Here is a 17,139-nt window from a genome sequence, read left to right on the forward strand (position 1 = left end):
AAATCACCGATCAACTTTGGTTCTTACGGTTAACGATTGCTATTGCGTCTAGGTAATTATTTTATGAATTATTGACTTGGCAACTAAGTGTCATTAAGCGGTATTGACAAAATCCGCCAACCCAATATTTGATGAATACTGTGACATCAATTTTTGTGTATTTTATGTATCACGCGATTAAGCGTTGGGAAAAGAAATTGTAAAAATGATTTGTTTCGTGACGTTAGGTTTTACGTAGACTTTACGAAAGATTTGAATCTAACTTGAATTCGTCCCAGATCTGAGTAAATATTAATGGATCGGTATATATGATTTTTCCGAGACACTTGATTTGACACATCAACTTCGATTTAATTATTCAATCGGAGAATCTCACAGTTTCTTTGTTATCGATACGATATTTTATAGAAAATGGAAAAAGTTTTTCGTTAACTAAACAGATAATTAATGCATAAGAAAGTTTAATTAGAATTGGAATTGTTCATGAAATTGACGAACGAGAAAAAGTAAAACGTTATTCTCTGTTTAAGAAATAGCGGTAGTAATATGTATTTAGTAGCGTTCTTTTGTGTTTTATATTAGACACTAGAAGTATACTAATATTCCAACTGGTCGAACGCACACTTTCTCTTCCTTTAAATTTTTCCCTCGATCCTAATAATTTCTAATAACTCTTTGAGAAGCTATCATTCTCTCTAACAAATTAGTCTAACATTAGTATAACAACAAAAAGGATAGCTGATATTACGTCGCATTTTTTGTCACATTTCATTTCACATGCTGAAACATGCTGTGCGTTGCAAACACACTCTAAAGACACTTTCTTTCTTCCAACGTTTCCCTACGACTTTTATAGCCCGGACTTAATAGAATCTATTATGACTGCTCGACTACCTGGCCCGAACGTGTTTCCATTTAGGTTTAATTTTAGGGGACTTAAAAATCCATATTTCAAATTTCAAGAACATTTTAACCATCTCTCTGCTTCGAGCAAACTCAAACTGGCCAATATTTCTTAATATTCGGCCAAAAAGGTCGACCCAACCAAACAAATTAAACAACGTTTCTTTTGTAAAAAGATCTGTAAAGAAATATATCTTTTATGTAAACCGAGAAAATGAATGCATTTCGAAATGGGACATTTTAATTGTCCAATAATACTATGGTTGAAAGCTTAAGTCGTACCATATTTCAAAACTGCAGTTTTATTTGTATGGTTCAACGGTTAAGTCAGTGTCCATTATTTAAACGAGTTTAAAAGAGAATATAATATTCACATTATTTCGAATCGTACAATTCGAAGAAATAAGATCGTAATTCGATTACGATTCTCTATGGGAATTCCTATTTTTATACAGTTAATTGAACACGTGGAATCTAAGTAGAAATTTATTTCGTTCACTGAATATTATAATAAGTACGTACTACACTTGCGATAGTTTGCATACGACCTACACTCGACATTTGACGTCAATTCCCTGCATTTTCGCAATTTTAAACCTGTAAATGCATAAAAATGCCCCAATCTAATTATAATATATTAAACTATACAGCTTCCTAATCCTTTCTCTTCGTTTTACCGATAGCCCCTTACTTCAACACGCTGTACAAAAATTCACCAGCGATCACATCCTCTTTTCAAAGCTTTCGCGCGTTTTTCCAGTCTTCTTCGTCCTTTCGTGTTACAACTCACAGGAAGACGAGAGGCATCGTCGTAATTCAGCTAATTCGTCTCGGTTCTCACTGATTCGACGAGACATCGTCGCGGTGATCGTAGTTGGAGAACACGGTGCGTAAGAAAGTGCGCGATGTCTAGCTCGTTCAGCACGCGATCGTTCACGACCACGCGTATTCGGCTGCTATTTTCTCAGCCAAGTGGCGCTACAACGGCGGGTGCATTTTGAAAGTTGAAACACATTCACGACCGAATTCATCCTGATTGCTCGCTACTGCGCGCTAAATACCTGTTTAGTGATTCCGCCGCCGCGTGCCACTTTCACAGCAAAAATCTGTCGAACATGTTTGAGACTCGATTTCCAAGCCAACGGGGAACGTGCACGCGACAATACCAGGATTTTCTGACCGATGACTCTATTAACGTTGTCACCGTGTTCCGTCACGATCATTAGGTTCGACAGAACTTTTCAACTAAATGGGAAAGATCATGTTTTAGCTGATGAGATGCGGATAATTCATTGTTTGAGAAACGTTTCTAATATTTCTTTAAAATTGTTTCTATACCTGTTCTTTATACGTGTTCCTTTTGTATTGAATTTGTTATTAAACAGCAGAACGAAGATTATAGCGACGTAAGTCAAGATTTTACGAATTTCGATCTAATCACGTGTTTCAACTCTTGAAAGTTCCTTTTAGTTGTATAGTTCAGTAATACTTTTATCTTCTGACATTGTGACACGTTTTCATGAGTCAATGGAACACGGTGAATATATTTTTCTGATGGTAAACGCTCCATATTTTGTAACTCTTCTTTAGAATCATACACGCAATTGACAAGAAGGTAGAGGAAAGGAGATTTGGATAAATTTTGTGAAATATAGTTATATCAGAAATGCAGGAAATCTTGAGAATTCCGAATTCTTCGTCCCGGCAACTTTGTATAGCGCATAAATATTCGATATTAGAGAAACTACGTCGATTCGTATATGAAAAATATCTTTAGTTACGAAGATACCATAACGAAAGAATTAATCTCGTTTCATCGAAAATCTTATTTCGTGAAGAGGATTCACCCTTCGCTCAAGTGTTAAAACCGGTATTAAAGCTTGTACAATGCAAACGACATTCGTTAATTTCGTCAAACGTAAATTCAGCAACTGCCGTTACACAATAGCACGCATCCTCATTTTCAACAAAGTATCTTCCTACCAGGTTCTACGTATCATTTTTGCAATATCAAATTTTTCTAATAATGTAAAAGCTAAATACGAAATTTAATACCCAATTAATTAACTCGAAAATGCTACAACAAATACACCGATGTGTTCATACTTCCTGTAATTACCGTACGAACTATTTATCTCTCGATAGTGTCGACTAAATGAAATTCCAATGTAATTTCAATCTTCCTCGTATCTCCAATCCCTTTTCTTCCTTTTTTTTTTTGCTTTCTTTTTTTACCAATCTTTCCCTCATCGTAACGACTATATCGATCTGAGAATAACCTAACCGAGGTGACAGGGTCGCGTCTTGGCGTGGTCGCGCAGGTATAAGCGCGGCGTGTGCTCTCGTCTAAATTCATCCGTGATTCGTCGCCGTCCTAAACGAACAAACATACATACGTGGCCCCGCGCTCAGTCTCCACGGAGTTACTTCCATGACAAAGGCCGGTCAAACCTGCCTGACAACCTGTAAAATTCCTATGAATGAGCGCAACCTTCTCTTCGTCTCTCTGGTGACCAGCGGCGTGTGTCCGGAGTTCGGGCTCTCATTTTCGAGAGTGTGCGCGAGCGACTTCGACCTCGTCCGTTATTAAATTCCTCGACCTCAAGAAGCCGGGACACACGCGGCCTCCGCTACGGGATAAAAGGGGAGGACCCCGATGCCACGTGATACCATCGAGCTTCGATTCTTTTCTGTCCGGACCATGAACAACGGTCCAACATCCTCTAAGATCAAAAATCAAATTTTTCTTTAAATATACAATTCGTATGTATGATGTATACTCGAAGATGAAAATCAACATTTTCTTTCTATAATTGTCAATTGGATCTTGATCGATTCGATTGTGGATAGATAAATATACGTTCTTATTTAGTATTAGATTATCCGAAAAGTCTCTTTCGTTTTATGAGGAAATAATAGACGCACAACGTTTTTTGTTTGATATTATTTTGTCAAATTACGTACGGTCGATTTTGTTCTGTTGAGATAAACACCACAGACATTTCGCAGACTTTGTTTCACGTTTGTATGAAGCTGCACTGTTATAAAAGACACGTTTGCGAAAGAAAGACACTTTTCGGATAACTTAATATATGGAGGAATCACATTAAGTATGAGATGTTCGAATAAGTATGTACGCAGATATAAAATTTCGTCTTACACATTTTACAGCTAAGATACATTTTATTTCGAATGGATAAATGTTGAGTTTCATTTAATTCGAATTATTTCGAAATGCTACGTTGTTTACGAAATAGCTTAATATAATGTAAAATTCATTTTGGACGTCTTATCCCTATGTAAAATACGAAATTTAAGACACGATGTTTTCTACATTTAAATAGTAATCGAAGAACATGTATTTTTCGTTATATTTTAAACGCGTCTATTATCGGAGAATATACGTTATTTATATAAAAATATTCCTTTGCAAATCGTCCGCTTCGCCTTTAGCAGAGCCAATGTTCGATAAGAATATCGAAATTGTACTTCCGGGCGTTGGGACTGGATAAGAATCGGAATGTTGAACAGCGTGTTTGGTGTTTGGTGTCGTTAGATCGGTGAAGTGAATTTTAATTGACTCCGAGGGAGAGCCGTTTTATGATGATTCTATGGTAGTAAAAGTAATAGGCGGAGAACAAATTGGTTGCGAACAGAAGTGTGATTCTTGGCAGGTCGTATTCTCCCTTCTCTCTCTCTCTCTCTCTCTCTCTCTCTCTCTTGCCCATTATATTTTCAACGTAATTTATTTTTCTTCTTCTCCTTTTGCATTAATGCAATTTTTTAAACAAATCCAATTAAGATCGTTTTTTATATTTTTCCCTATTCTTCTAGTCGATGTAAGGTCATCCTTAATAAATGAAACTTCGTTTTGGAAGTTTATCTATAGCGGAACAAGTTTTATTTTAATAATATCAATATACAGAAGAATCGAATTAAAACTCTTGAGTGTAACTTTAAAGCCAACCAAATACTCAAGATGATTTTCATTATGATCATAAATGAGTAACAAATTATAAAACAGGGAAAAAACCGAAAATCATATTAAATAAAAATTACGATGGAATAAAATAATAATTGAATTTACAACGAACAAGTAATCGAGCATCGATTACTTCACTGTTAAAAAAAACAACATGGACTCTCCATACATCTCTTTCCATGTAACCATAGTACTTTTATCAACTTTCAAACAACTATTATACAACTATAGTTCCTAATGTAATCAAAAACAAACAACTACCAAGCAATTGCTTTTTCACGATTAATACAAAATCCAAAACAAGACAAGAGAACGGGAGAGATCAAAAGAAAGCAGACATAACCTCAAAAAGCAACCCAAATCCATAAGCCCAACTCCTAAAGTAAACCCAAACAAACAAGCTACGTATTATCAACCAATTCCTTTTTTACGATTTAAACCAAAATACAGAGGAAAGCAAGAGAACGCGAGTGTTCAACAGAAAACAGTCATAACCTACAAAAAGCAACCAAAGAATCGTAACGACTCCTGAAATAAACCCAAACAAGCAACCTACATACTATCAACCAATTTATTTTTTTTTTTTTTTACGGTTGAAACGAAAGCCAAAGAAAAACAAGAAAACGCAAGAGATCAAAGGAAAACAGCCATAACCTCCAAAAAGCAACCAGAGATCCACAACAGTTCCTAAGATAAGCCCAAACAGACAACCTACATACTTTCAACCAATTCCCTTTTTCGTTGACACAAAAGTAGCAAGTCCAGATGAAAAAAGGAGCGAAACTTAATAAACGAATAAACAAATAAATAAATAAATAAACAGAGAAAAAAAGCGCGAGAGCAATGGGTAAAGAGGCGATGGTTTTAAGGACACGCGAGGCATTAACGAGGTGGCGAGGAGCAAGATTATCCGCGACGAGGAGGTCAAACACATTCTCGATCGTCAAGGTTGCACAAGCGGTCGCCTCTAGCTTTTACAGTACACGCGCGCGTATCAGTTCGCACTGCGCTTACGTTCGCTCGAACGTTCGACAGTGTGTTACGCATTTGCATAGACTCCGCGGCACTTCGCGTTCTTTAAAATTTCTAACTCGGGTAGAAGCCTGTGGCCGTCCTTGTCGGATGTCTCAATTTTCCGTGCGGTATGCAGCGCCTATGACTAATACGTCCGCGTATCGCAACAAGCCAGAAATGGCAATCGCGCTGCGTTGCGACAGTCGATGCTGGCACCGAGAAAAAAAACAATGTCCGAGAGACGCGCGCCGTTCGAACGCCTGCCTTTCGTTGGCCGTTCGCCTGGAAACGCGATGCCCGATCCTCTTTTCACGTTCTCGTTGTTCGCGCTATCGCTTGTCAGATGTAGCTGCTATTTGATTCGGCAGAATCTCGAGGAAAAAGGAGCCTGAAATGTGATGACGAAATTGATGTCTGCATTGCCTTGAGATTTCGCTTCTAGTTTTTTTATTTACCGTTACACGGCTACGTTCGTGTTGATTGTTATAACGGCTCTTTTTTTAAGGAATTTTCTTATTTAAACATTTAGATAAGATTGTGGAGATTGCTGAAAGGACAAAACGAATTGGAATGTTTGGGAATATGTTAGACGTTAGATACGTTCGAATCGATAATCATAACGAGCCTTGAAGAATTTTCGTATTTAGATATTTGCAGAAATTGAGCAAATTTCTGGCAACAGGATCCACAAGACAAAATGGTAATTTTCGTAAATTTGTAGATGCTTCCAGATTTCTAGTATTATCTATGTTCATTTCGAAATAAAACAAGAATGTCATAGTGTTTGAATTTTCACTACTGTCTTCCTCTTGTCGAAGTTTAATCGACGTTAAGTTGTAACGTTAAGTAAACGCAAGGTAATTATGTAATACGAATGCATGTGCGTCTCATTTGAGTCACTTCAACAGTAGTTTAAACAGCATGTCCAGCGTTGTTAATGATTTTTCTTTACGATTACAGTTTAGCGTATATCTATGTGTTCTGTTGAAAATTCAATATGTTATTGGTAGGTAGCCTGTCTACTAACGATACACAATTCTCCGTAATTGTTTTTACCTTTGCGGTTTACTGTTTTTCGTGGTATTAAATGTAATTGGCTGAAGTGTTCCTAATAGATCACATTGTATAAGAGTATGACGTACGACCATGTAATTTGTTTGTTCTACGAATTGAATGGATATTGATTGTTGGCTATGTATTAATCAACTTAACGTCACTATATTATACCCCTTACCGCGTATCGTGTCACCTTGAAATTAATTAAGAATCGAATAAACCAATCTTAGAATTCTACTTTTCCATTTATTCCGTCAGAAAAATTTATTTCGCGTTTGCTTCACAACATTGGGGAATTTCACAGATAGAACTTTGGACTACTTATATCTAAACTTGATCTTGTTGCTGTTCTATGTTTATGTATCTATATTTATCTATATCAGTATGAAATATCTTTGATAAAAAGTCTAGGGCATTTACTGGATGTACAATTTAAGTTGGTATGTTTAAAATTATTTGTTTCTGTTTTATATTCAAACATTTTTCTGACTCGTAGAAGTTTTTAAAAATGTCACCTGCATTTACGTAATTTCATGCTTAATTAGATAACGAGGACCCTTTTGATTCAATTAAATTTATATTACACGTTCCATAAATAAAACTTCAATTTTCATTAAAAGGGTTTTCGATAAAAATACAAATTCTTTGCGAAGAAGCTCAAGCGTAAAATTCCCCTTGACTTGCCAACAGAGGATTAATTAAGAATCCAATATACCAATCTTAGCCTTCAACCCTTCAATTTACCCCTCCAATAATATTATTTCTGTTCTTCTTTATTTTTTTTTTTTTTTATTTTTTTTTTTTATTTTCACAGAATCGATACTCGAGATTGGAAAACCAAATCTAAATAGGCAGAAAGGCATTTTTTGTTCTGGTAACACTTGTTACAAAATCGACGCGAATGTAACACCATAGAATAATCGAATCTATAGGAACAATTCTATATCAAATCGATGAATGTTTCTCTAAGAGATTGAATGAGAGTGATTCAACAGGTGGTAGGAGATTTTTCAAATATCAATTTAAATGCAAAAGACAGGTGTTCCTTTATAAAAGACATTGTCAAAGCATTAAAAGAAAAACAAGAAAGGAACGACTCTTTGTTACTCCATTTGTCCCGATGCAAACCGTGCCTCGCACAGGCTTCACTCGAATACGGGAAAAATATTTGTTTAAAAAACGATATTTACGTGACAATTATAATGCTGGTTATACAATATCGTAAAGTAACTCGATATACTAATGTAAAAATCATTTTTCCGCGAATATCGTTGGATACATTCAACCATGCATAGGTTAAAGTAATTTTTACAATCAAGAAATCTACAGGGTCGTTTCAGAAAATAAACAATTCGATTGAGAAAGGCAGGTGTTCTCTCGCATTGTTACAAAGAATATTATGTTTTTTTTCCTTTTGTTGCACCATTTGTTGGTTCGAGATGGTCGTATATTATTCAGGTTTAAAAGGTGTTCAGGATTATTGCAAATGCTGTGAACATTCTCACTGTCGCTCGTCTCTTACCCGCAAATCGTCCACTTATCGTGCTCGTTATTTTTCCACAAGGTTTCAGTAAACAAACATTTGCAAACAGGTCTGCCATGAATTTAAAGTTTCAATGGCACGAAATGAATGTGACTAATTTTTACAGAATATGATAATATTTACCACCGTATTTAAAAATGTACATATGTACGATGATTACATAAAAGAAATATTCGACGTTGATATAACGTTTCTTTCGTTAAAGGAAAATCTTTTGGTTCAGCTTTGTTAATAAGAGATTAACGTTTTGATATCGTGTAATTGATAAACGATTGTGAAATTGCTATAGGAAATTGTCCATACGAAGAACATTATTATTTCGGATAATCAGAAACTTCAAAGCGAAATATTCTTTAGTATCTACTACATACATATGTGTCATCTAATGATCGTTTAAATATAAAGCCTTGGATACTTGGTTTATATCATTTCGTATTTTAGTGGCATCAAAATATATCCGATCGAAGTATATTTTCAAATATCGCTCAATTTAAATATTTTTACGAAGACGATCGGAGAAACGAAATCTGATCGAAGAAAATCTATTTCGCTTGCCAAATATCGTACTATACTTTAAGTATCTTTATATATTTTCGTAGTTTCGATACCTTCTATTTATTTTTCTATCTTTAATCTTCAGATAATATCATTCGATCATTATCAAACAATTTTTCAAAGTTCTATTGCATCTTACACGATAAAAGTAATCGGCGGTCTTTGTTATACAAAGTACAAGATAAACAATTGAAACTAAGAATCTACGAAGAATATATCCGCGGTGTATTTATAATAAAAGAAAAGCCAAACCAAAAAACACGATTCCGCTTGGATTCAGCGTGAAAGCAACGTGACGATCTCCAAATCGCTATCTCGGCACGCGTGACGCGTGCACACGCGCGCGCATTGCGCAACGCACAAGCAACCCTTACATAATGCGCGTTACGTTCGAACGTTAGACGCTCGATTAACCCGCGCGTTTCAGCCTCTTCGACATCGAAAAATCTTCAACGATAACGACGACGATGACGACGACGACGACGACGACGACGACAACGAGCATGTCAATGGCGAGCAGGTAACATCGAGGTCGTCGAGAAATGCGCGAAACAATCGAATATTAGGCGCGCCTACAGCAGCAGGAAACAAAGTGAAAGTCGCCGACACGGTGACGCGTGAAAAAGGCCCGAACGCATCGCGATCTGCTCGCGTACGCGCGCCGGAATACCATCGAAGGCTTCGAGCGGAGCGGAGCGGCGCGTCAGGGCCGTGCTTAACGCGTCTGTTCCCTGTGAGAATCGATGTCGCCCTGGGAAACGCGATATCATCGGGAAACACGGAAAAAATACACGGTGCAACGGAAGCGAGAAGTTTAAATTGGTCCTGGATGTCCATCAAGGTTCTTTTCTTCTTTTCTTGTTTGTTTCGAATAATTGGTTCAAATCGATATACATGTTTTTCACTCCTCATCTTGTGATTATTTGATAGAAAATGTCTGTTAAACGTTGCCGTCTATGGATCATTTTTCCACCCAATTGTGTTTTTTGGTATTATCGAAATTTCTAAAGTTCGAAGTATCATAGATCCTTGTCTCAAATGTTTTCTTAGGAATATTAACGATCTTTTTGTTTGCCGAAGCAAGAGCGAAAAGAAAAGTATAATACGTGAAACAGAAGTAAGAGATTGCTGGATGTTCTTCGATATCCTTCAAATTGTCAAATATATCTTCTTAATTTTGAAAATTAATTGGTTGAAAATTAATTGATTCAGATTGGTAAGATTCTACTAAAAATAAAAAATTGTTCTTTGTTCTTTTGACATTCGCGTTATTTATCGTTTCAATTACTTAATTGTAATTTAATCGTATAGAGTATAGTGTCTTGGCATTTCTTGTACAACCAGGAAGGAATGATTCCTTATGAAAAACTAAATTGGAAATGGAAGATGAAGCTTTTGCGCGCCTTGTTATAGAGAAAAACGACTTCATTGATTTTCTTCGTACAAGAAATCGTTCCAGTCATTAGCTAATTGCATTTCAAGCAGTTACCTTTTTTCGAAGATACGTAATCAGCCGCCAAAGTAGACTATCGTCTTGATAATCAGTAAGTTTGCGATAATATAACCGTATACGCAAGATTTTTCCAACCTTGGGTTTCAACGAGAAACTAAAAGGTGATTGCATATTCGGTGATGAAATAGATTAAAGTTAGATTAATAATTAATTGCCGTGCCTTTCGACAGTTACAGTTACATAGATGATACAGGGAAAAAGTAATTCAGGCATCATTCAATTTCTACGAAATAAAACATTCACTGCAGGGATCCATTCAGAAAACCTTGAAAAACGTATCCGTTTAATTCATGAAATTCCTTGCTGGTACGACTGTCGCAACAAGCAAGAAAAGAAAAATACAAGAACGAAAAAGAAATCCTTAACATTGCCCTATACAACGTAAGCGATCGTTCGGATGCTTGTTACATTAAATTAAATAGCTCTCGGTTCATCGTAGTCATCGACTAAAATATCTTCGACGATTTTCTATTCGCGACAAGCAACAAAGAAGACTTAAAAAAAAAAACGTCAAACGTTCCTCGTGCTGTCCCATGAAACGTTGTAATCCTTCCAATTGCCATTATATTAAATACCTGACATTACATTCCTATTACGTCAAATTGATCAAATAATCCTCGAACACGCTTCGTACATACCAATGATCATGATCACATCAATTAAAAATATCTTCAAACATTGGTAGCCAAAGTTGCGGCGGTTGTCAATAAAAAAAAAATGTAGAAGCGAAGAAAAGAATTCTCCATATGGTCCATAAGACAGCACATTCGTTCCAATTGCAGTGACATATTAAAATAGGGCGCCGAGAACGCTTTCTGGTGGCCATAGCACGCGTCTCACGGTCTCCACCCACGCAAGCTTCGCTCTGGCTGGCTCGCGGTGTGCTCTCAAGTAGCTCGAACCCCGCTCTCCACGGCACTACGCATCGAGATTCTTCCTGGTATGCGCTCGCGTCGGTGCTCACGTGAACGCATGCATCATTCGCTCGTAAAGACATCTGCGCGCAGCCGTGTGCGTTGCCCGCTTGTGCGCACCGTGTACGTGCATGCACACGCGCGAACCGCATCGCGTACGTGTACTCTTCGTCCTCGACGACCGTTCTTCCTACTCCTCCGAGCGACTCGGCTTCCTCGACGCGTGCTATCAGCACTGATAACGAGCACCGAACCAGATAAGCCGCAACGAAGGAGGTTTCCTCCGGAATCGACGAGCGACCCGTTCGAATTAAAATGCCACGTCACGAACGTGTACAAGCGTGTAATAGAGCGATTTCGCCAGGACTTAAACGCGTTGCATACTGGCCACATCGAAGGGCATAACAGAGATAAGGTTCGGTTAGATTGACGAGGAATTTGCAGAAATTTTCGTACGATTAGATATTGGCGATTCTTCTTTTCCTTTTAAATTTTTTGTATGTACTTTGCTGCAGTTTTTACGAGGAGATATTTGACAGATTATCGTAACAGTTGGGATTGAGAAGTGGAAAGGGCGAATGACGTTCAGTGTCGGAAGCGACGACTTTCGATCGAAGTAGAAATTTTTATTCACTTTTTTTTGCACATTTACAGACGTGCACATTTCTGTTCACTTCGGCGCGTTCGTCGTATTTAGCACTTAAATGATAATTGGATTTTTAATTGAAATTGAAAAACATTTTAAACCGTGCAAAATCAGAGCGTATCGAAATCGTAATACGTAAGTAGATTGTCATTGAAAATTGCGCGGTTATATTAATAATGTTACTACACTTTTTGTGGATATTCTATAAGCCATAAATAGAGTGGCTACGAAAGGCACGTGCGTATGTTCTTATCTTTTAACGAAGTGTTTCTTTTTTCTCTTTTTACAAGGTTCTACGTTTCATTTACTTTGTATGAAATTTTTGTAATCGCGCGAAGATTCTACTAATTAATGCGCTTGGATTGAATTAATTAGCACGTGCATGCTATATTAAACACAATGGCGTTCAATACGACTATCGTAAGTGAATATTGGAAGTTTCGCGCGATTCCATGAATTCGAAGTCATCGATCGTTATCCAGGTATTCTAAATGGCAGAGAACTTTTAGAGAATATCGCGTACTTTGTAACATTCTGTTCTAATGCCTATAACGCGATAGTATCAACGAACGTAATTGAGAACCTCGACGAGATCCAGTATCATAACGTAATGACATTAGCCGAGCTGCAACCCAGATACGCTGGTAACGTCGCGAAATACCTGATTCTCGAAAACTGTGTAGTCCTGCGATATAATGCAGGAATCTTCATAATGCAGAGCGTGGAACACTTTGACAGAGCTGTTTTAGAGTAGAAACTGGAGCAACTTAACGTAAGAATATCGAACTAATCGTGCTAACATATACCTTACTGTGCAAACGGAGCAGAAATAGGAAGAGAAAGGAAATGAAAAGATCCAAACAACATCCAAAAGATATAAAAACGAATGAAAAGCCAAATTTCAAGGAGAAAGTCGTTGCATTCTCCCCTATCATTAACCCTCGTTCGAAACAGACAAGAAAAAGATTAATCAAAACAAAATACAACTCAACGTATCTTCTGGGCGTAAAATCTCGAAGATATCGTGGTACCATACTGTAACTAGACAAACGAAAGAAAAGTTAAATAGCGAAACCAAATACGAAGAAAAAGCAATAAAAAGCTAGAAAAGAATTAAAAATAAAGAAATAACAAAGCACATTCCCCTATACATTTATTAACCTTGTTCTAAACAACGAAAGCGAGAGTTGATCGGATGAATATGGAATCGAATATCATCGTATAACGCTGAGCCTAACGAATAATTGAGAAATTCAGGTTTCTCGTTTCGTCTATCGTTCGCGCAGCAAGAAGGAACAGGAGGGAGACGACGTTCAGGATCGAACGTCAGAAGCCGGCGAGGTCACTGAATAGCTTAAAGGTCGACCGCCTATATCCACCGGAGTGAACAATATCCCGTGGGAATCCTTTTCCTGATTGAGGCCGTTCCATACCCTGTTTCTCTGTGCTGCGCATGGCACACACTTTTCCATCAGATCGAGAACCTCGGAAGCCTGTTTTCCCGGAACACCGAAACGATCATTCGTCCTGCTCATTCTGTTCGCGAGAATATTCCAGCTTGTTCCATCCAACAAAGGATAATTGAATACTTCGAAATGATACGGTTTCTGTATCGATTATTTTTTAACGTGTTCACCGCCACGCGAGTTTTATACGTTTCATCCTGCCAACTACTATGGCTTGAAATACACGATATCACGATATTTCATTTTTCCAAAGAATTATTCTCCATTTACAAACTTTTTACCTGCCGATAACGTCTAAATAAACTGATCTTTTGCATTGTCTATAGAAGTATACAAACCGTGATAATTTGCTAACTGATAACCAACTACTGATCATTTACCGATTAACAGCGCTAATTGTGGCAAGTGTAGCGAATTAAGCATGTAAACAGCATTTCGCTATCCGTGCATTTATAAGATACATATAATGTTGTAGTCACTGATACCAGGAAATAACACGGTAAACGATAAATAAGAAAAAAAAAACCCCCAAGTCATTCGCATCGTGGAAAATTCTTTGATCCAGGAAATTTATCTTATTCGAATCATTCTAAAAAATTTAGTGACGTGAGTCGTTCATGGCCACCGTGACAGTCGACCTGTTAACGAGGAAAAATGATTATTTTTAAGATATCTGTAGAAACGAATTGTTACATTGTTTATTATTCGTAATAGTTACTCTATGAAATTAGTATCGTTTTAACGATATTACAGAAATAATATATATTGGATCATTCGGGAAATCCATAGCGAAAAACGAACCTTTCGAACGACCCAATAATATTTGAATGTTCCAAGTTGTTCACGAAGGATAATTGAATACCTCGAAAGGACGTGGTTTCTCTTTCCTTCTGTATCGATTGGATAGGTCTTGATGGGGAAACGTGGAAGGTCGAATCGAAGCGTTGAAGTCTGCTTTATCGATGACTTCACGCGATCTTCGCGCCTCCGGACTTCACCAGGGTTTATCGTATCTTTCCTCTCCGTTGGCTTGGTTCGCAGCGGAGCGAGTTGTTGGTCGAATCGCGTTCGTTGGATATCGTTTGCTATTTACTTTCCCTCCAGGTTCTTTCTTAGCCCTTTTCTTTTTAACCGACAAGGCTATATTCTCTTTCCTTGCCAGAAGAGTGGGTGTATCGAGTAGGTAGAGGATGGCGCAGCTCAAACTTGATACAAGTAATTTGAAGATCGTGTAGCTTTATCGCGAATTGAAAATAACGTTAATACCGGAACTGTTAAGGGGAAGTTCGTGGCAAGTCGAACGCGTAAAGTACGTCGTATGTTTCGACAAAAATTGAAAGATCTAAGAAATTGGAATTATCTCGCTTGAATAAAAATTTTTCGAACAGATTTTGTAGCTTCGTCCTCGACTGAAAATAACCTTCAGCTCTAGCGTTGTTTCTTGAATGCGCAAAGTTTTCGTCAAGAGTTTTGTCCTGAATGGGCGAAGTTTCGACAAGAATCTCAAAATTCCAAATTTTCTTCAATTTTCTTTGGATAAAAAATTAAAAAGAAAAATCACGTAGCTTTATCGTGAATTGAAAATAACGTTTAATGCTGGAATTTCAGTTTACGATGCTCAATAAAAAGCCCTAAAATTCTTTCTTGAACGCACGAAGTGTGTCGAAGGTTTTCACATAGGTACCATAGATCGAAGAATATTTTGTTCGTTCGAAAAAATCCCAAAAAGCTATTTATTCTTGTTTACTCCTTCAACTTTGATATTCAGAAATTATCGGTGTTACGTGCGAAGGACATTGTACATGAAAAAATGAAAATGGATCACGTGTCACGATGACGGCGATCACGTGAAACGAATCCTTATCTCTAATGAACAATAAGCGAGCAGGGAAGTTTGGAACGAAATAATTAATCGTTATTTACATTAGGTAATAAAATTGGAATAACTCGGCAGGAAACGGAAGAAGAAATTAATTAATGGATTAATTTAATCGTCGTTAAAACGAATTAACCTAGTAAAGACCAAAGTAGTGGAATAATTTGTAAAAGTTATATAAACGGAATATTATCGAGAAATTATGTAAATAAAGTAGTTTATTCGCTGTTGTTCTAGAAACTCGTAACACGAATTCGAAAATTTCTCTCATTTAGAAAAAAAGTAGTTTACTATGATATCGCGAAAATTTATAAAATTACGGAACCCAGAAAAGGAAAAAATTGGTAATAGAAACGATGAATAAAAAGGAGATTAAGACGAAGATTATTAAAAAAAAAATGATACAGATTCTTCTATAACCACGACATTGAAAGATAAAACTTATTAGCGTTAACTCGTTGCAGAACGGGGTTGCGAATGAAACGTTGAATTAACGCGGTGTACCCTTAATGAATTAAACTTGATCAAAGTACACATAGATAGCCAATGGCAAAGATTCAAAATTTAGAGATATATCGTGCGTATATCAAAGTCCACGAAACTACCACGAGACGAAACAACCCATCCGTCGAGAAAGTGGATACATAGGATTTCGCTCATCGCGATCGAAAATCGGTTAGCCAGAGCGAGTGGATCGTGCGCGCGTTCGCATCGTGATTAGCGTTCCGGGCGTTGATGATGACTCTGGAAGCGAGCCGATAGAAGGTGCTTTCGAGGTCGCTGTCCACCCTGAGGTCACCCTGTTGTACCGACCGAACAATATCCGATGGGAACCCTTTGGCCGCGAGCGAGAAGAGGCCAGGAGAAAACGGAGAACGCTCTCGCGTTCGAAAGACAGAGAAACGAATTGAAAAGGAGACGAACGGAAAGATAAACCGGGAAGGAAGACGAACGAAGACGTAAAGGTGAACAGAGAGAAGGAACCAACAGCGACAGTAGTAGAAGGAGAAGGAGAAGAAGAAGAAGAAGAAGAAGAAGAGGTAGAAGAAGAAGAAGAAGAAGAAGTCGAAGAAGAGGGACAGAGCAGAGGAGAGAAGAGGCGTGCTAGCTGTTCACATTACCTTACTTACTATACGGGGTCAATGCCACCGCGTCCGTCCCGCGGCCCCACTTCACTTCACTTGGCTTCACTTGGCTCCCTCTTCGTCCTTCTTTCTCTCGCACAGTCTCTCGTTCGCTCTCTCGCGTTCGTTTCCCTCAGCCAACGTTATTCCTTCTCCGTCGCTCTCTTCGACGTTCCTCCTGAGGCCTTCCTCCCCCTTGCTCGCCTGCTGCGCCTCTCTCTGCCGGGAACCTCCGTATATACCATGCGTTCCTTCCTCTTCCTTCCATCCACACACTCGATCCTCAGAGCGTCTTCTTCTTCTTCATCGGGTGCCGCCACCTTCTCCTTCTCTTCCCCCTCATCCTCTTTTCTTCTCCTCAACCACCACCATCCTCGTCCTCCTCGCGTTACTCCTCCTTTTCCTTCCTCCATCATCCACCATACACCGTCTCGCTCGCTGCTTTGCTACTTCTCTTCACCCCGCGCGCCACCCTCGCGCACCCTCTCCTCCCCGTTGGTTCCTCCACGACCACCCCCACCGAACATTCTCATCGACCGTTCGTGTA

The sequence above is a fragment of the Bombus affinis genome, chromosome 3, assembly GCF_024516045.1.
Source record: "Bombus affinis isolate iyBomAffi1 chromosome 3, iyBomAffi1.2, whole genome shotgun sequence".
NCBI lineage: Eukaryota > Metazoa > Arthropoda > Insecta > Hymenoptera > Apidae > Bombus > Bombus affinis.